Source organism: Pseudophryne corroboree, chromosome 8 (genome assembly GCF_028390025.1).
Source record: "Pseudophryne corroboree isolate aPseCor3 chromosome 8, aPseCor3.hap2, whole genome shotgun sequence".
Lineage (NCBI taxonomy): Eukaryota > Metazoa > Chordata > Amphibia > Anura > Myobatrachidae > Pseudophryne > Pseudophryne corroboree.
In genome coordinates, this window is record NC_086451.1 from 163,624,836 (window position 1) to 163,644,690 (window position 19,855).

General features: G+C 34.8%; 5 non-coding genes across 5 annotated transcripts; all 5 read left to right on the forward strand.

The window, feature by feature from the left end:
- The first annotated feature begins 1,060 nt into the window (after positions 1 to 1,060).
- TRNAS-ACU (transfer RNA serine (anticodon ACU)) lies at positions 1,061 to 1,134 on the forward strand. The gene has a single exon. It is a non-coding gene; the product is annotated as a tRNA-Ser (tRNA).
- Positions 1,135 to 5,739: 4,605 nt separating this feature from the next.
- Positions 5,740 to 5,813, forward strand: TRNAS-ACU (transfer RNA serine (anticodon ACU)). The gene has a single exon. It is a non-coding gene; the product is annotated as a tRNA-Ser (tRNA).
- Positions 5,814 to 6,907: 1,094 nt separating this feature from the next.
- Positions 6,908 to 6,981, forward strand: TRNAS-ACU (transfer RNA serine (anticodon ACU)). Its single transcript has one exon. It is a non-coding gene; the product is annotated as a tRNA-Ser (tRNA).
- Positions 6,982 to 15,093: 8,112 nt separating this feature from the next.
- On the forward strand, positions 15,094 to 15,167 carry TRNAS-ACU (transfer RNA serine (anticodon ACU)). Its single transcript has one exon. It is a non-coding gene; the product is annotated as a tRNA-Ser (tRNA).
- Positions 15,168 to 19,770: 4,603 nt separating this feature from the next.
- Positions 19,771 to 19,844, forward strand: TRNAS-ACU (transfer RNA serine (anticodon ACU)). Its single transcript has one exon. It is a non-coding gene; the product is annotated as a tRNA-Ser (tRNA).
- Positions 19,845 to 19,855: the final 11 nt, after the last annotated feature.

A 19,855-nucleotide genomic window follows, 5' to 3' on the forward strand; every position in this document is an offset into this window, starting at 1 on the left:
AAGTAGACAAGTCAAAATTTCAAACCCCCTGTTATGGTGTAGGGTACCTGGCCTTCTCTGATGTAATCAGAGTTAGATTTGATTCAGTGATTTTATAAAAACAGATAGGAAGCACAATTTAGCAGTGGGTTGCAGAGAAAAAGAAATATGCTGGAAAAAAAATCCAATTGAGTGATTAAACAGCTCTTCATTTTCTGGCTTTATTTTTATGCTAACAAATTTGTTCTCTGAAAAGTGTCCACAAAGCCAAGTCTCTGATTAACACCTTTGTAGGGATGGTTTTTCACCTATTACTAAATTAAACTTGCTTCATTGGAAAGGCAGCAAGATGCATCCTCATTTCAATTTCTACTGAAATAATACAGGTTGACACCAGGAAACATTAACGCCACTGCATCCTTGCTGCTTTCTCATGTGGAAGTCTGTTTAATGTGAAAACAAGGTGATATCTAATTAGCACACAGGTAAGGAATTAAGAAAATCTTTATTTAAGGGTGAAGATGTTTCTCACAAAATCGTTGTCCCAATGCATCATTGAAATTCAAGCTGGAAAGATGATTTTAATATATCACTTGTACATTTTGTATTGCTCTTCTGGTGACAATGTAGTTTGTTTTTGTCAATTACCCTTTTAATAATAGGGTAAAGAAAATTAAGTTGATTTTTTAAAGAAAACTATACTGTCAATATACTATTCAAACAAATTAAAATGGTAAAAGTTATTGTACTTCAAGTAAAAATAAAAGAGCAAAAATATCAATCCCAGTTTTGATTACTTAAATTAACAAAAAAAATGCATATAGCAAAGGATAGTTTCAATCTGCCTACCTCTGGGTTATGGGCCCAGCATGCTTCCATTGCAGTACTCTGCTGCACATGTAAGTGCAAGAGATCCTGAAGCACTCAGTCATCATGGGAAAGTACCAATGTGTTTCTTCGTTGGTTGATGGAAGAAACATCTTACAAAAACTCTCCAGATTATTGACTTTTTAAAGTTTTTCTAGGAAACGTTCTAGATGTATGCTTATTAGCCTTTGTCAGTATGTAATTTTCGCAAAGTGTCTCTGTGGCGCAATCGGTTAGTGTGTCCGGCTACTAACCAAAAGGTTGGTGGTTCAATCCCACCCAGGGACGTAATTGACCTTGTTATCAGATTTTGGTGATCTTTAAGTAGACAAGTCAAAATTTCAAACCCCCTGTTATGGTGTAGGGTACCTGGCCTTCTCTGATGTAATCAGAGTTAGATTTGATTCATTGATTTTATAAAAACAGCTAGGAAGCACAATTTAGCAGAGGGTTGCAGAGAAAAAGAAATATGCTGGCAAAAAAAAATCCAATTGAGTGATTAAACAGCTCTTCATTTTCTGGCTTTATTTTTATGCTAACAAATTTGTTCTCTGAAAAGTGTCCACAAAGCCAAGTCTCTGATTAACACCTTTGTAGGGATGGTTTTTCACCTATTACTAAATTAAACTTGCTTCATTGGAAAGGCAGCAAGATGCATCCTCATTTCAATGTCTACTGAAATAATACAGGTTGACACCAGGAAACATTAACGCCACTGCATCCTTGCTGCTTTCTCATGTAGAAGTCTGTTTAATGTGAAAACAAGGTGATATCTAATTAGCACACAGGTAAGGAATTAAGAAAATCTTTATTTAAGGGTGAAGATGTTTCTCACAAAATCGTTGCCCCAATGCATCATTGAAATTCAAGCTGGAAAGATGATTTTAATATATCACTTGTACATTTTGTATTGCTCTTCTGGTGACAATGTAGTTTGTTTTTGTCAATTACCCTTTTAATAATAGGGTAAAGAAAATTAAGTGGATTTTTTAAAGAAAACTATACTGTCAATATACTATTAAAACAAATTAAAATGGTAAAAGTTATTGTACTTTAAGTAAAAATAAAAGAGCAAAAATATCAATCCCAGTTTTGATTACTTAAATTAACAAAAAAAATGCATATAGCAAAGGATAGTTTCAATCTGCCTACCTCTGGGTTATGGGCCCAGCATGCTTCCATTGCAGTACTCTGCTGCACATGTAAGTGCAAGAGATCCTGAAGCACTCAGTCATCATGGGAAAGTACCAATGTGTTTCTTCGTTGGTTGATGGAAGAAACATCTTACATAAACTCTCCAGATTATTGACTTTTTAAAGTTTTTCTAGGAAACGTTCTAGATGTATGCTTATTAGCCTTTGTCAGAATATAATTTTTGCAAAGTGTCTCTGTGGCGCGATCGGTTAGTGTGTCCGGCTACTAACCAAAAGGTTGGTGGTTCAATCCCACCCAGGGACGTAATTGACCTTGTTATCATATTTTGGTGATCTTTAAGTAGACAAGTCAAAATTTCAAACCCCCTCTTATGGTGTAGGGTACCTGGCCTTCTCTGATGTAATCAGAGTTAGATTTGATTCATTGATTTTATAAAAACAGCTAGGAAGCACAATTTAGCAGTGGGTTGCAGAGAAAAAGAAATATGCTGGCAAAAAAAAATCCAATTGAGTGATTAAACAGCTCTTCATTTTCTGGCTTTATTTTTATGCTAACAAATTTGTTCTCTGAAAAGTGTCCACAAAGCCAAGTCTCTGATTAACACCTTTGTAGGGATGGTTTTTCACCTATTACTAAATTAAACTTGCTTCATTGGAAAGGCAGCAAGATGCATCCTCATTTCAATGTCTACTGAAATAATACAGGTTGACACCAAGAAACATTAACGCCACTGCATCCTTGCTGCTTTCTCATGTAGAAGTCTGTTTAATGTGAAAACAAGGTGATATCTAATTAGCACACAGGTAAGGAATTAAGAAAATCTTTATTTAAGGGTGAAGATGTTTCTCACAAAATCGTTGCCCCAATGCATCATTGAAATTCAAGCTGGAAAGATGATTTTAATATATCACTTGTACATTTTGTATTGCTCTTCTGGTGACAATGTAGTTTGTTTTTGTCAATTACCCTTTTAATAATAGGGTAAAGAAAATTAAGTGGATTTTTTAAAGAAAACTATACTGTCAATATACTATTAAAACAAATTAAAATGGTAAAAGTTATTGTACTTTAAGTAAAAATAAAAGAGCAAAAATATCAATCCCAGTTTTGATTACTTAAATTAACAAAAAAAATGCATATAGCAAAGGATAGTTTCAATCTGCCTACCTCTGGGTTATGGGCCCAGCATGCTTCCATTGCAGTACTCTGCTGCACATGTAAGTGCAAGAGATCCTGAAGCACTCAGTCATCATGGGAAAGTACCAATGTGTTTCTTCGTTGGTTGATGGAAGAAACATCTTACAAAAACTCTCCAGATTATTGACTTTTTCAAGTTTTTCTAGGAAACGTTCTAGATGTATACTTATTAGCCTTTGTCAGTATGTACTTTTTGTAAAGAGTCTCTGTGGCGCAATCGGTTAGTGTGTCCGGCTACTAACCAAAAGGTTGGTGGTTCAGTCCCACCCAGGGACGTAATTGACCTTGTTATCAGATTTTGGTGATCTTTAAGTAGACAAGTCAAAATTTCAAACCCCCTGTTATGGTGTAAGGTACCTGGCCTTCTCTGATGTAATCAGAGTTAGATTTGATTCATTGATTTTATAAAAACAGCTAGGAAGCACAATTTAGCAGTGGGTTGCAGAGAAAAAGAAATATGCTGGCAAAAAAAATCCAATTGAGTGATTAAACAGCTCTTCATTTTCTGGCTTTATTTTTATGCTAACAAATTTGTTCTCTGAAAAGTGTCCACAAAGCCAAGTCTCTGATTAACACCTTTGTAGGGATGGTTTTTCACCTATTACTAAATTAAACTTGCTTCATTGGAAAGGCAGCAAGATGCATCTTCATTTCAATGTCTACTGAAATAATACAGGTTGACACCAGGAAACATTACCGCCACTGCATCCTTGCTGCTTTCTCATGTAGAAGTCTGTTTAATGTGAAAACAAGGTGATATCTAATTAGCACACAGGTAAGGAATTAAGAAAATCTTTATTTAAGGGTGAAGATGTTTCTCACAAAATCGTTGCCCCAATGCATCATTGAAATTCAAGCTGGAAAGATGATTTTAATATATCACTTGTACATTTTGTATTGCTCTTCTGGTGACAATGTAGTTTGTTTTTGTCAATTACCATTTTAATAATAGGGTAAAGAAAATTAAGTGGATTTTTGAAAGAAAACAATACTGTCAATATACTATTAAAACAAATTAAAATGGTAAAAGTTATTGTACTTTAAGTAAAAATAAAAGAGCCAAAATATCAATCCCAGTTTTGGATTACTTTAATTAACAAAAAAAAATGCATATAGCAGAGGATAGTTTCAATCTGCTTACCTCTGGGTTATGTGCCCAGCATGCTTCCATTGCTGTACTCTGCTGCACATGTAAGTGCAGTAGATCCTGAAGCACTCACTCATCATGGGAAAGTACCAATGTGTTTCTTCGTTGGTTGATGGAAGAAACATCTTACAAAAACTCTCCAGATTATTGACTTTTTAAAGTTTTTCTAGGAAACGTTTTAGATGAATGCTTATTAGCCTTTGTCAGTATGTACTTTTGCAAAGTGTCTCTGTGGCGCAATCAGTTAGTGTGTATGGCTATTAACTAAAAGGTTGGTGGTTCAATCCCACCCAGGGACGTAATTGACCTTGTTATCAGATTTTGGTGATCTTTAAGTAGACAAGTCAAAATTTCAAACCCCCTCTTATGGTGTAGGGTACCTGGCCTTCTCTGATGTAATCAGAGTTAGATTTGATTCAGTGATTTTATAAAAACAGCTAGGAAGCACAATTTAGCAGTGGGTTGCAGAGAAAAAGAAATATGCTGGCAAAAAAATCCAATTGAGTGATTAAACAGCTCTTCATTTTCTGGCTTTATTTTTATGCTAACAAATTTGTTCTCTGAAAAGTGTCCACAAAGCCAAGTCTCTGATTAACACCTTTGTAAGGATGGTTTTTCACCTATTACTAAATTAAACTTGCTTCATTGGAAAGGCAGCAAGATGCATCCTCATTTCAATGTCTACTGAAATAATACAGGTTGACACCAGGAAACATTATCGCCACTGCATCCTTGCTGCTTTCTCATGTGGAAGTCTGTTTAATGTGAAAACAAGGTGATATCTAATTAGCACACGGGTAAGGAATTAAGAAAATCTTTATTTAAGGGTGAAGATGTTTCTCACAAAATCGTTGCCCCAATGCATCATTGAAATTCAAGCTGGAAAGATGATTTTAATATATCACTTGTACATTTTGTATTGCTCTTCTGGTGACAATGTAGTTTGTTTTGTCAATTACCATTTTAATAATAGGGTAAAGAAAATTAAGTGGATTTTTTAAAGAAAATAATACTTTCAATATACTATTAAAACAAATTAAAATGGTAAAAGTTATTGTACTTTAATGAAAAATAAAAGAGCAAAAATATCAATCCCAGTTTTGGATTACTTTAATTAACAAAAAAATATGCATATAGCAGAGGATAGTTTTAATCTGCCTACCTCTGGGTTATGGGCCCAGCATGCTTCCATTGCAGTACTTTGCTGCACATGTAAGTGCAAGAGATCCTGAAGCACTCACTCATCATGGGAAAGTACCAATGTGTTTCTTCGTTGGTGGATGGAAGAAACATCTTACAAAAACTCTCCAGATTATTGACTTTTTAAAGTTTTTCTAGGAAACGTTCTAGATGTATGCTTATTAGCCTTTGTCAGTACGTACTTTTTACAAAGTGTCTCTGTGGCGCAATCGGTTAGTGTGTCTGGTTACTAACCAAAAGGTTGGTGGTTCAATCCCACCCAGGGACGTAATTGACCTTGTTATCAGATTTTGGTGATCTTTAAGTAGACAAGTCAAAATTTCAAACCCCCTGTTATGGTGTAGGGTACCTGGCCTTCTCTGATGTAATCAGAGTTAGATTTGATTCAGTGATTTTATAAAAACAGATAGGAAGCACAATTTAGCAGTGGGTTGCAGAGAAAAAGAAATATGCTGGAAAAAAAATCCAATTGAGTGATTAAACAGCTCTTCATTTTCTGGCTTTATTTTTATGCTAACAAATTTGTTCTCTGAAAAGTGTCCACAAAGCCAAGTCTCTGATTAACACCTTTGTAGGGATGGTTTTTCACCTATTACTAAATTAAACTTGCTTCATTGGAAAGGCAGCAAGATGCATCCTCATTTCAATTTCTACTGAAATAATACAGGTTGACACCAGGAAACATTAACGCCACTGCATCCTTGCTGCTTTCTCATGTGGAAGTCTGTTTAATGTGAAAACAAGGTGATATCTAATTAGCACACAGGTAAGGAATTAAGAAAATCTTTATTTAAGTGTGAAGATGTTTCTCACAAAATCGTTGCCCCAATGCATCATTGAAATTCAAGCTGGAAAGATGATTTTAATATATCACTTGTACATTTTGTATTGCTCTTCTGGTGACAATGTAGTTTGTTTTTGTCAATTACCCTTTTAATAATAGGGTAAAGAAAATTAAGTTGATTTTTTAAAGAAAACTATACTGTCAATATACTATTCAAACAAATTAAAATGGTAAAAGTTATTGTACTTCAAGTAAAAATAAAAGAGCAAAAATATCAATCCCAGTTTTGATTACTTAAATTAACAAAAAAAATGCATATAGCAAAGGATAGTTTCAATCTGCCTACCTCTGGGTTATGGGCCCAGCATGCTTCCATTGCAGTACTCTGCTGCACATGTAAGTGCAAGAGATCCTGAAGCACTCAGTCATCATGGGAAAGTACCAATGTGTTTCTTCGTTGGTTGATGGAAGAAACATCTTACAAAAACTCTCCAGATTATTGACTTTTTAAAGTTTTTCTAGGAAACGTTCTAGATGTATGCTTATTAGCCTTTGTCAGTATGTAATTTTTGCAAAGTGTCTCTGTGGCGCAATCGGTTAGTGTGTCCGGCTACTAACCAAAAGGTTGGTGGTTCAATCCCACCCAGGGACGTAATTGACCTTGTTATCAGATTTTGGTGATCTTTAAGTAGACAAGTCAAAATTTCAAACCCCCTGTTATGGTGTAGGGTACCTGGCCTTCTCTGATGTAATCAGAGTTAGATTTGATTCATTGATTTTATAAAAACAGCTAGGAAGCACAATTTAGCAGAGGGTTGCAGAGAAAAAGAAATATGCTGGCAAAAAAAAATCCAATTGAGTGATTAAACAGCTCTTCATTTTCTGGCTTTATTTTTATGCTAACAAATTTGTTCTCTGAAAAGTGTCCACAAAGCCAAGTCTCTGATTAACACCTTTGTAGGGATGGTTTTTCACCTATTACTAAATTAAACTTGCTTCATTGGAAAGGCAGCAAGATGCATCCTCATTTCAATGTCTACTGAAATAATACAGGTTGACACCAGGAAACATTAACGCCACTGCATCCTTGCTGCTTTCTCATGTAGAAGTCTGTTTAATGTGAAAACAAGGTGATATCTAATTAGCACACAGGTAAGGAATTAAGAAAATCTTTATTTAAGGGTGAAGATGTTTCTCACAAAATCGTTGCCCCAATGCATCATTGAAATTCAAGCTGGAAAGATGATTTTAATATATCACTTGTACATTTTGTATTGCTCTTCTGGTGACAATGTAGTTTGTTTTTGTCAATTACCCTTTTAATAATAGGGTAAAGAAAATTAAGTGGATTTTTTAAAGAAAACTATACTGTCAATATACTATTAAAACAAATTAAAATGGTAAAAGTTATTGTACTTTAAGTAAAAATAAAAGAGCAAAAATATCAATCCCAGTTTTGATTACTTAAATTAACAAAAAAAATGCATATAGCAAAGGATAGTTTCAATCTGCCTACCTCTGGGTTATGGGCCCAGCATGCTTCCATTGCAGTACACTGCTGCACATGTAAGTGCAAGAGATCCTGAAGCACTCAGTCATCATGGGAAAGTACCAATGTGTTTCTTTGTTGGTTGATGGAAGAAACATCTTACAAAAACTCTCCAGATAATTTTTTTAAAGTTTTTCTAGGAAACGTTCTAGATGTATGCTTATTAGCCGTTGTCAGTATGTACTTTTTGCAAAGTGTCTCTGTGGCGCAATCAGTTAGTGTGTCCGGCTACTAACCAAAAGGTTGGTGGTTCAATCCCAACCAGGGACGTAATTGACCTTGTTATCAGATTTTGGTGATCTTTAAGTAGACAAGTCAAAATTTCAAACCCCCTGTTATGGTGTAGGGTACCTGGCCTTCTCTGATGTAATCAGAGTTAGATTTGATTCATTGATTTTATAAAAAAAGCTAGGAAGCACAATTTAGCAGTGGGTTGCAGAGAAAAAGAAATATGCTGGCAAAAAAAAATCCAATTGAGTGATTAAACAGCTCTTCATTTTCTGGCTTTATTTTTATGCTAACAAATTTGTTCTCTGAAAAGTGTCCACAAAGCCAAGTCTCTGATTAACACCTTTGTAGGGATGGTTTTTCACCTATTACTAAATTAAACTTGCTTCATTGGAAAGGCAGCAAGATGCATCCTCATTTCAATGTCTACTGAAATAATACAGGTTGACACCAGGAAACATTAACGCCACTGCATCCTTGCTGCTTTCTCATGTAGAAGTCTGTTTAATGTGAAAACAAGGTGATATCTAATTAGCACACAGGTAAGGAATTAAGAAAATCTGTATTTAAGGGTGAAGATGTTTCTCACAAAATTGTTGCCCCAATGCATCATTGAAATTCAAGCTGGAAAGATGATTTTAATATATCACTTGTACATTTTGTATTGCTCTTCTGGTGACAATGTAGTTTGTTTTTGTCAATTACCCTTTTAATAATAGGGTAAAGAAAATTAAGTGGATTTTTTAAAGAAAACTATACTGTCAATATACTATTAAAACAAATTAAAATGGTAAAAGTTATTGTACTTTAAGTAAAAATAAAAGAGCAAAAATATCAATCCCAGTTTTGATTACTTAAATTAACAAAAAAAATGCATATAGCAAAGGATAGTTTCAATCTGCCTACCTCTGGGTTATGGGCCCAGCATGCTTCCATTGCAGTACACTGCTGCACATGTAAGTGCAAGAGATCCTGAAGCACTCAGTCATCATGGGAAAGTACCAATGTGTTTCTTTGTTGGTTGATGGAAGAAACATCTTACAAAAACTCTCCAGATAATTTTTTTAAAGTTTTTCTAGGAAACGTTCTAGATGTATGCTTATTAGCCTTTGTCAGTATGTAATTTTTACAAAGTGTCTCTGTGGCGCAATCAGTTAGTGTGTCTGGCTACTAACCAAAAGGTTGGTGGTTTAATCCCACCCAGGGACGTAATTGACCTTGTTATCAGATTTTGGTGATCTTTAAGTAGACAAGTCAAAATTTCAAACCCCCTGTTATGGTGTAGGGTACCTGGCCTTCTCTGATGTAATCAGAGTTAGATTTGATTCAGTGATTTTATAAAAACAGATAGGAAGCACAATTTAGCAGTGGGTTGCAGAGAAAAAGAAATATGCTGGCAAAAAAAATCCAATTGAGTGATTAAACAGCTCTTCATTTTCTGGCTTTATTTTTATGCTAACAAATTTGTTCTCTGAAAAGTGTCCACAAAGCCAAGTCTCTGATTAACACCTTTGTAGGGATGGTTTTTCACCTATTACTAAATTAAACTTGCTTCATTGGAAAGGCAGCAAGATGCATCCTCATTTCAATTTCTACTGAAATAATACAGGTTGACACCAGGAAACATTAACGCCACTGCATCCTTGCTGCTTTCTCATGTGGAAGTCTGTTTAATGTGAAAACAAGGTGATATCTAATTAGCACACAGGTAAGGAATTAAGAAAATCTTTATTTAAGGGTGAAAATGTTTCTCACAAAATCGTTGCCCCAATGCATCATTGAAATTCAAGCTGGAAAGATGATTTTAATATATCACTTGTACATTTTGTATTGCTCTTCTGGTGACAATGTAGTTTGTTTTTGTCAATTACCATTTTAATAATAGGGTAAAGAAAATTAAGTGGATTTTTAAAAGAAAACAATACTTTCAATATACTATTAAAACAAATTAAAATGGTAAAAGTTATTGTACTTTAATGAAAAATAAATGAGCAAAAATATCAATCCCAGTTTTGGATTACTTTAATTAACAAAAAAAATGCATATAGCAGAGGATAGTTTTAATCTGCCTACCTCTGGGTTATGGGCCCAGCATGCTTCCATTGCAGTACTCTGCTGCACATGTAAGTGCAAGAGATCCTGAAGCACTCAGTCATCATGGGAAAGTACCAATGTGTTTCTTCGTTGGTGGATGGAAGAAACATCTTACAAAAACTCTCCAGATTATTGACTTTTTAAAGTTTTTCTAGGAAACGTTCTAGATGTATGTTTATTAGCCTTTGTCAGTATGTGCTTTTTGCAAAGTGTCTCTGTGGCGCAATCGGTTAGTGTGTCCGGCTACTAACCAAATGGTTGGTGGTTCAATCCCAACCAGGGACGTAATTGACCTTGTTATCAGATTTTGGTGATCTTTAAGTAGACAAGTCAAAATTTCAAACCCCCTGTTCTGGTGTAGGGTACCTGGCCTTCTCTGATGTAATCAGAGTTAGATTTGATTCATAGATTTTATAAAAACAGCTAGGAAGCACAATTTAGCAGTGGGTTGCAGAGAAAAAGAAATATGCTGGCAAAAAAAATCCAATTGAGTGATTAAACAGCTCTTCATTTTCTGCCTTTATTTTTATGCTAACAAATTTGTTCTCTGAAAAGTGTCCACAAAGCCAAGTCTCTGATTAACACCTTTGTAGGGATGGTTTTTCACCTATTACTGAATTAAACTTGCTTCATTGGAAAGGCAGCAAGATGCATCCTCATTTCAATGTCTACTGAAATAATACAGGTTGACACCAGGAAACATTAACGCCACTGCATCCTTGCTGCTTTCTCATGTAGAAGTCTGTTTAATGTGAAAACAAGGTGATATCTAATTAGCACACAGGTAAGGAATTAAGAAAATCTGTATTTAAGGGTGAAGATGTTTCTCACAAAATTGTTGCCCCAATGCATCATTGAAATTCAAGCTGGAAAGATGATTTTAATATATCACTTGTACATTTTGTATTGCTCTTCTGGTGACAATGTAGTTTGTTTTTGTCAATTACCCTTTTAATAATAGGGTAAAGAAAATTAAGTGGATTTTTTAAAGAAAACTATACTGTCAATATACTATTAAAACAAATTAAAATGGTAAAAGTTATTGTACTTTAAGTAAAAATAAAAGAGCAAAAATATCAATCCCAGTTTTGATTACTTAAATTAACAAAAAAAATGCATATAGCAAAGGATAGTTTCAATCTGCCTACCTCTGGGTTATGGGCCCAGCATGCTTCCATTGCAGTACACTGCTGCACATGTAAGTGCAAGAGATCCTGAAGCACTCAGTCATCATGGGAAAGTACCAATGTGTTTCTTTGTTGGTTGATGGAAGAAACATCTTACAAAAACTCTCCAGATAATTTTTTTAAAGTTTTTCTAGGAAACGTTCTAGATGTATGCTTATTAGCCTTTGTCAGTATGTAATTTTTACAAAGTGTCTCTGTGGCGCAATCAGTTAGTGTGTCTGGCTACTAACCAAAAGGTTGGTGGTTTAATCCCACCCAGGGACGTAATTGACCTTGTTATCAGATTTTGGTGATCTTTAAGTAGACAAGTCAAAATTTCAAACCCCCTGTTATGGTGTAGGGTACCTGGCCTTCTCTGATGTAATCAGAGTTAGATTTGATTCAGTGATTTTATAAAAACAGATAGGAAGCACAATTTAGCAGTGGGTTGCAGAGAAAAAGAAATATGCTGGCAAAAAAAATCCAATTGAGTGATTAAACAGCTCTTCATTTTCTGGCTTTATTTTTATGCTAACAAATTTGTTCTCTGAAAAGTGTCCACAAAGCCAAGTCTCTGATTAACACCTTTGTAGGGATGGTTTTTCACCTATTACTAAATTAAACTTGCTTCATTGGAAAGGCAGCAAGATGCATCCTCATTTCAATTTCTACTGAAATAATACAGGTTGACACCAGGAAACATTAACGCCACTGCATCCTTGCTGCTTTCTCATGTGGAAGTCTGTTTAATGTGAAAACAAGGTGATATCTAATTAGCACACAGGTAAGGAATTAAGAAAATCTTTATTTAAGGGTGAAAATGTTTCTCACAAAATCGTTGCCCCAATGCATCATTGAAATTCAAGCTGGAAAGATGATTTTAATATATCACTTGTACATTTTGTATTGCTCTTCTGGTGACAATGTAGTTTGTTTTTGTCAATTACCATTTTAATAATAGGGTAAAGAAAATTAAGTGGATTTTTAAAAGAAAACAATACTTTCAATATACTATTAAAACAAATTAAAATGGTAAAAGTTATTGTACTTTAATGAAAAATAAATGAGCAAAAATATCAATCCCAGTTTTGGATTACTTTAATTAACAAAAAAAATGCATATAGCAGAGGATAGTTTTAATCTGCCTACCTCTGGGTTATGGGCCCAGCATGCTTCCATTGCAGTACTCTGCTGCACATGTAAGTGCAAGAGATCCTGAAGCACTCAGTCATCATGGGAAAGTACCAATGTGTTTCTTCGTTGGTGGATGGAAGAAACATCTTACAAAAACTCTCCAGATTATTGACTTTTTAAAGTTTTTCTAGGAAACGTTCTAGATGTATGTTTATTAGCCTTTGTCAGTATGTGCTTTTTGCAAAGTGTCTCTGTGGCGCAATCGGTTAGTGTGTCCGGCTACTAACCAAATGGTTGGTGGTTCAATCCCAACCAGGGACGTAATTGACCTTGTTATCAGATTTTGGTGATCTTTAAGTAGACAAGTCAAAATTTCAAACCCCCTGTTCTGGTGTAGGGTACCTGGCCTTCTCTGATGTAATCAGAGTTAGATTTGATTCATTGATTTTATAAAAACAGCTAGGAAGCACAATTTAGCAGTGGGTTGCAGAGAAAAAGAAATATGCTGGCAAAAAAAATCCAATTGAGTGATTAAACAGCTCTTCATTTTCTGCCTTTATTTTTATGCTAACAAATTTGTTCTCTGAAAAGTGTCCACAAAGCCAAGTCTCTGATTAACACCTTTGTAGGGATGGTTTTTCACCTATTACTGAATTAAACTTGCTTCATTGGAAAGGCAGCAAGATGCATCCTCATTTCAATGTCTACTGAAATAATACAGGTTGACACCAGGAAACATTAACGCCACTGCATCCTTGCTGCTTTCTCATGTAGAAGTCTGTTTAATGTGAAAACAAGGTGATATCTAATTAGCACACAGGTAAGGAATTAAGAAAATCTTTATTTAAGGGTGAAGATGTTTCTCACAAAATCGTTGCCCCAATGCATCATTGAAATTCAAGCTGGAAAGATGATTTTAATATATCACTTGTACATTTTGTATTGCTCTTCTGGTGACAATGTAGTTTGTTTTTGTCAATTACCCTTTTAATAATAGGGTAAAGAAAATTAAGTGGATTTTTTAAAGAAAACTATACTGTCAATATACTATTCAAACAAATTAAAATGGTAAAAGTTATTGTACTTCAAGTAAAAATAAAAGAGCAAAAATATCAATCCCAGTTTTGATTACTTAAATTAACAAAAAAAATGCATATAGCAAAGGATAGTTTCAATCTGCCTACCTCTGGGTTATGGGCCCAGCATGCTTCCATTGCAGTACTCTGCTGCACATGTAAGTGCAAGAGATCCTGAAGCACTCACTCATCATGGGAAAGTACCAATGTGTTTCTTCGTTGGTTGATGGAAGAAACATTTTACAAAAACTCTCCAGATTATTGACTTTTTAAAGTTTTTCTAGGAAACGTTCTAGATGTATGCTTATTAGCATTTGTCAGTATGTGGTTTTTGCAAAGTGTCTCTGTGGCGCAATCGGTTAGTGTGTCTGGCTACTAACCAAATGGTTGGTGGTTCAATCCCAACCAGGGACGTAATTGACCTTGTTATCAGATTTTGGTGATCTTTAAGTAGACAAGTCAAAATTTCAAACCCCCTGTTCTGGTGTAGGGTACCTGGCCTTCTCTGATGTAATCAGAGTTAGATTTGATTCATTGATTTTATAAAAACAGCTAGGAAGCACAATTTAGCAGTGGGTTGCAGAGAAAAAGAAATATGCTGGCAAAAAAAATCCAATTGAGTGATTAAACAGCTATTCATTTTCTGGCTTTATTTTTATGCTAACAAATTTGTTCTCTGAAAAGTGTCCACAAAGCCAAGTCTCTGATTAACATCTTTGTAGGGATGGTTTTTCACCTATTACTAAATTAAACTTGCTTCATTGGAAAGGCAGCAAGATGCATCCTCATTTCAATGTCTACTGAAATAATACAGGTTGACACCAGGAAACATTAACGCCACTGCATCCTTGCTGCTTTCTCATGTAGAAGTCTGTTTAATGTGAAAACAAGGTGATATCTAATTAGCACACAGGTAAGGAATTTAGAAAATCTTTATTTAAGGGTGAAGATGTTTCTCACAAAATCGTTAATCGTTGCCCCAATGCATCATTGAAATTCAAGCTGGAAAGATGATTTTAATATATCACTTGTACATTTTGTATTGCTCTTCTGGTGACAATGTAGTTTGTTTTTGTCAATTACCCTTTTAATAATAGGGTAAAGAAAATTAAGTGGATTTTTTAAAGAAAACTATACTGTCAATATACTATTAAAACAAATTAAAATGGTAAAAGTTATTGTACTTTAAGTAAAAATAAAAGAGCAAAAATATCAATCCCAGTTTTGATTACTTAAATTAACAAAAAAAAATGCATATAGCAAAGGATAGTTTCAATCTGCCTACCTCTGGGTTATGGGCCCAGCATGCTTCCATTGCAGTACTCTGCTGCACATGTAAGTGCAAGAGATCCTGAAGCACTCACTCATCATGGGAAAGTACCAATGTGTTTCTTCGTTGGTTGATGGAAGAAACATCTTACAAAAACTCTCCAGATTATTGACTTTTTAAAGTTTTTCTAGGAAACGTTCTAGATGTATGCTTATTAGCCTTTGTCAGTATGTAATTTTTACAAAGTGTCTCTGTGGCGCAATCGGTTAGTGTGTCTGGCTACTAACCAAAAGGTTGGTGGTTCAATCCCATCCAGGGACGTAAGTGACCTTGTTATCAGATTTTGGTGATCTTTAAGTAGACAAGTCAAAATTTCAAACCCCCTGTTATGGTGTAGGGTACCTGGCCTTCTCTGATGTAATCAGAGTTAGATTTGATTCAGTGATTTTATAAAAACAGATAGGAAGCACAATTTAGCAGTGGGTTGCAGAGAAAAAGAAATATGCTGGCAAAAAAAAATCCAATTGAGTGATTAAACAGCTCTTCATTTTCTGGCTTTATTTTTATGCTAACAAATTTGTTCTCTGAAAAGTGTCCACAAAGCCAAGTCTCTGATTAACACCTTTGTAGGGATGGTTTTTCACCTATTACTAAATTAAACTTGCTTCATTGGAAAGGCAGCAAGATGCATCCTCATTTCAATTTCTACTGAAATAATACAGGTTGACACCAGGAAACATTAACGCCACTGCATCCTTGCTGCTTTCTCATGTGGAAGTCTGTTTAATGTGAAAACAAGGTGATATCTAATTAGCACACAGGTAAGGAATTAAGAAAATCTTTATTTAAGGGTGAAGATGTTTCTCACAAAATCGTTGCCCCAATGCATCATTGAAATTCAAGCTGGAAAGATGATTTTAATATATCACTTGTACATTTTGTATTGCTCTTCTGGTGACAATGTAGTTTGTTTTTGTCAATTACCCTTTTAATAATAGGGTAAAGAAAATTAAGTGGATTTTTTAAAGAAAACTATACTGTCAATATACTATTCAAACAAATTAAAATGGTAAAAGTTATTGTACTTCAAGTAAAAATAAAAGAGCAAAAATATCAATCCCAGTTTTGATTACTTAAATTAACAAAAAAAATGCATATAGCAAAGGATAGTTTCAATCTGCCTACCGCTGGGTTATGGGCCCAGCATGCTTCCATTGCTGTACTCTGCTGCACATGTAAGTGCAAGAGATCCTGAAGCACTCAGTCATCATGGGAAAGTACCAATGTGTTTCTTCGTTGGTTGATGGAAGAAACATCTTACAAAAACTCTCCAGATTATTGACTTTTTAAAGTTTTTCAAGGAAACGTTTTAGATGAATGCTTATTAGCCTTTGTCAGTATGGACTTTTGCAAAGTGTCTCTGTGGCGCAATCAGATAGTGTGTATGGCTATTAACCAAAAGGTTGGTGGTTCAATCCCACCCAGGGACGTAATTGACCTTGTTATCAGATTTTGGTGATCTTTAAGTAGACAAGTCAAAATTTCAAACCCCCTCTTATGGTGTAGGGTACCTGGCCTTCTCTGATGTAATCAGAGTTAGATTTGATTCAGTGATTTTATAAAAACAGCTAGGAAGCACAATTTAGCAGTGGGTTGCAGAGAAAAAGAAATATGATGGCAAAAAAATCCAATTGAGTGATTAAACAGCTCTTCATTTTCTGGCTTTATTTTTATGCTAACAAATTTGTTCTCTGAAAAGTTTCCACAAAGCCAAGTCTCTGATTAACACCTTTGTAAGGATGGTTTTTCACCTATTACTAAATTAAACTTGCTTCATTGGAAAGGCAGCAAGATGCATCCTCATTTCAATGTCTACTGAAATAATACAGGTTGACACCAGGAAACATTAACGCCACTGCATCCTTGCTGCTTTCTCATGTGGAAGTCTGTTTAATGTGAAAACAAGGTGATATCTAATTAGCACACAGGTAAGGAATTAAGAAAATCTTTAATTAAGGGTGAAAATGTTTCTCACAAAATCGTTGCCCCAATGCATCATTGAAATTCAAGCTGGAAAGATGATTTTAATATATCACTTGTACATTTTGTATTGCTCTTCTGGTGACAATGTAGTTTGTTTTTGTCAATTACCATTTTAATAATAGGGTAAAGAAAATTAAGTGGATTTTTAAAAGAAAACAATACTTTCAATATACTATTAAAACAAATTAAAATGGTAAAAGTTATTGTACTTTAATGAAAAATAAATGAGCAAAAATATCAATCCCAGTTTTGGATTACTTTAATTAACAAAAAAAATGCATATAGCAGAGGATAGTTTTAATCTGCCTACCTCTGGGTTATGGGCCCAGCATGCTTCCATTGCAGTACTCTGCTGCACATGTAAGTGCAAGAGATCCTGAAGCACTCAGTCATCATGGGAAAGTACCAATGTGTTTCTTCGTTGGTGGATGGAAGAAACATCTTACAAAAACTCTCCAGATTATTGACTTTTTAAAGTTTTTCTAGGAAACGTTCTAGATGTATGTTTATTAGCCTTTGTCAGTATGTGCTTTTTGCAAAGTGTCTCTGTGGCGCAATCGGTTAGTGTGTCCGGCTACTAACCAAATGGTTGGTGGTTCAATCCCAACCAGGGACGTAATTGACCTTGTTATCAGATTTTGGTGATCTTTAAGTAGACAAGTCAAAATTTCAAACCCCCTGTTCTGGTGTAGGGTACCTGGCCTTCTCTGATGTAATCAGAGTTAGATTTGATTCATTGATTTTATAAAAACAGCTAGGAAGCACAATTTAGCAGTGGGTTGCAGAGAAAAAGAAATATGCTGGCAAAAAAAATCCAATTGAGTGATTAAACAGCTCTTCATTTTCTGCCTTTATTTTTATGCTAACAAATTTGTTCTCTGAAAAGTGTCCACAAAGCCAAGTCTCTGATTAACACCTTTGTAGGGATGGTTTTTCACCTATTACTGAATTAAACTTGCTTCATTGGAAAGGCAGCAAGATGCATCCTCATTTCAATGTCTACTGAAATAATACAGGTTGACACCAGGAAACATTAACGCCACTGCATCCTTGCTGCTTTCTCATGTAGAAGTCTGTTTAATGTGAAAACAAGGTGATATCTAATTAGCACACAGGTAAGGAATTAAGAAAATCTTTATTTAAGGGTGAAGATGTTTCTCACAAAATCGTTGCCCCAATGCATCATTGAAATTCAAGCTGGAAAGATGATTTTAATATATCACTTGTACATTTTGTATTGCTCTTCTGGTGACAATGTAGTTTGTTTTTGTCAATTACCCTTTTAATAATAGGGTAAAGAAAATTAAGTGGATTTTTTAAAGAAAACTATACTGTCAATATACTATTCAAACAAATTAAAATGGTAAAAGTTATTGTACTTCAAGTAAAAATAAAAGAGCAAAAATATCAATCCCAGTTTTGATTACTTAAATTAACAAAAAAAATGCATATAGCAAAGGATAGTTTCAATCTGCCTACCTCTGGGTTATGGGCCCAGCATGCTTCCATTGCAGTACTCTGCTGCACATGTAAGTGCAAGAGATCCTGAAGCACTCACTCATCATGGGAAAGTACCAATGTGTTTCTTCGTTGGTTGATGGAAGAAACATTTTACAAAAACTCTCCAGATTATTGACTTTTTAAAGTTTTTCTAGGAAACGTTCTAGATGTATGCTTATTAGCATTTGTCAGTATGTGGCTTTTGCAAAGTGTCTCTGTGGCGCAATCGGTTAGTGTGTCTGGCTACTAACCAAATGGTTGGTGGTTCAATCCCAACCAGGGACGTAATTGACCTTGTTATCAGATTTTGGTGATCTTTAAGTAGACAAGTCAAAATTTCAAACCCCCTGTTCTGGTGTAGGGTACCTGGCCTTCTCTGATGTAATCAGAGTTAGATTTGATTCATTGATTTTATAAAAACAGCTAGGAAGCACAATTTAGCAGTGGGTTGCAGAGAAAAAGAAATATGCTGGCAAAAAAAATCCAATTGAGTGATTAAACAGCTATTCATTTTCTGGCTTTATTTTTATGCTAACAAATTTGTTCTCTGAAAAGTGTCCACAAAGCCAAGTCTCTGATTAACATCTTTGTAGGGATGGTTTTTCACCTATTACTAAATTAAACTTGCTTCATTGGAAAGGCAGCAAGATGCATCCTCATTTCAATGTCTACTGAAATAATACAGGTTGACACCAGGAAACATTAACGCCACTTAATCCTTGCTGCTTTCTCATGTAGAAGTCTGTTTAATGTGAAAACAAGGTGATATCTAATTAGCACACAGGTAAGGAATTTAGAAAATCTTTATTTAAGGGTGAAGATGTTTCTCACAAAATCGTTGCCCCAATGCATCATTGAAATTCAAGCTGGAAAGATGATTTTAATATATCACTTGTACATTTTGTATTGCTCTTCTGGTGACAATGTAGTTTGTTTTTGTCAATTACCCTTTTAATAATAGGGTAAAGAAAATTAAGTGGATTTTTTAAAGAAAACTATACTGTCAATATACTATTAAAACAAATTAAAATGGTAAAAGTTATTGTACTTTAAGTAAAAATAAAAGAGCAAAAATATCAATCCCAGTTTTGATTACTTAAATTAACAAAAAAAAATGCATATAGCAAAGGATAGTTTCAATCTGCCTACCTCTGGGTTATGGGCCCAGCATGCTTCCATTGCAGTACTCTGCTGCACATGTAAGTGCAAGAGATCCTGAAGCACTCACTCATCATGGGAAAGTACCAATGTGTTTCTTCGTTGGTTGATGGAAGAAACATCTTACAAAAACTCTCCAGATTATTGACTTTTTAAAGTTTTTCTAGGAAACGTTCTAGATGTATGCTTATTAGCCTTTGTCAGGATGTAATTTTTACAACGTGTCTCTGTGGCGCAATCGGTTAGTGTGTCTGGCTACTAACCAAAAGGTTGGTGGTTCAATCCCATCCAGGGACGTAATTGACCTT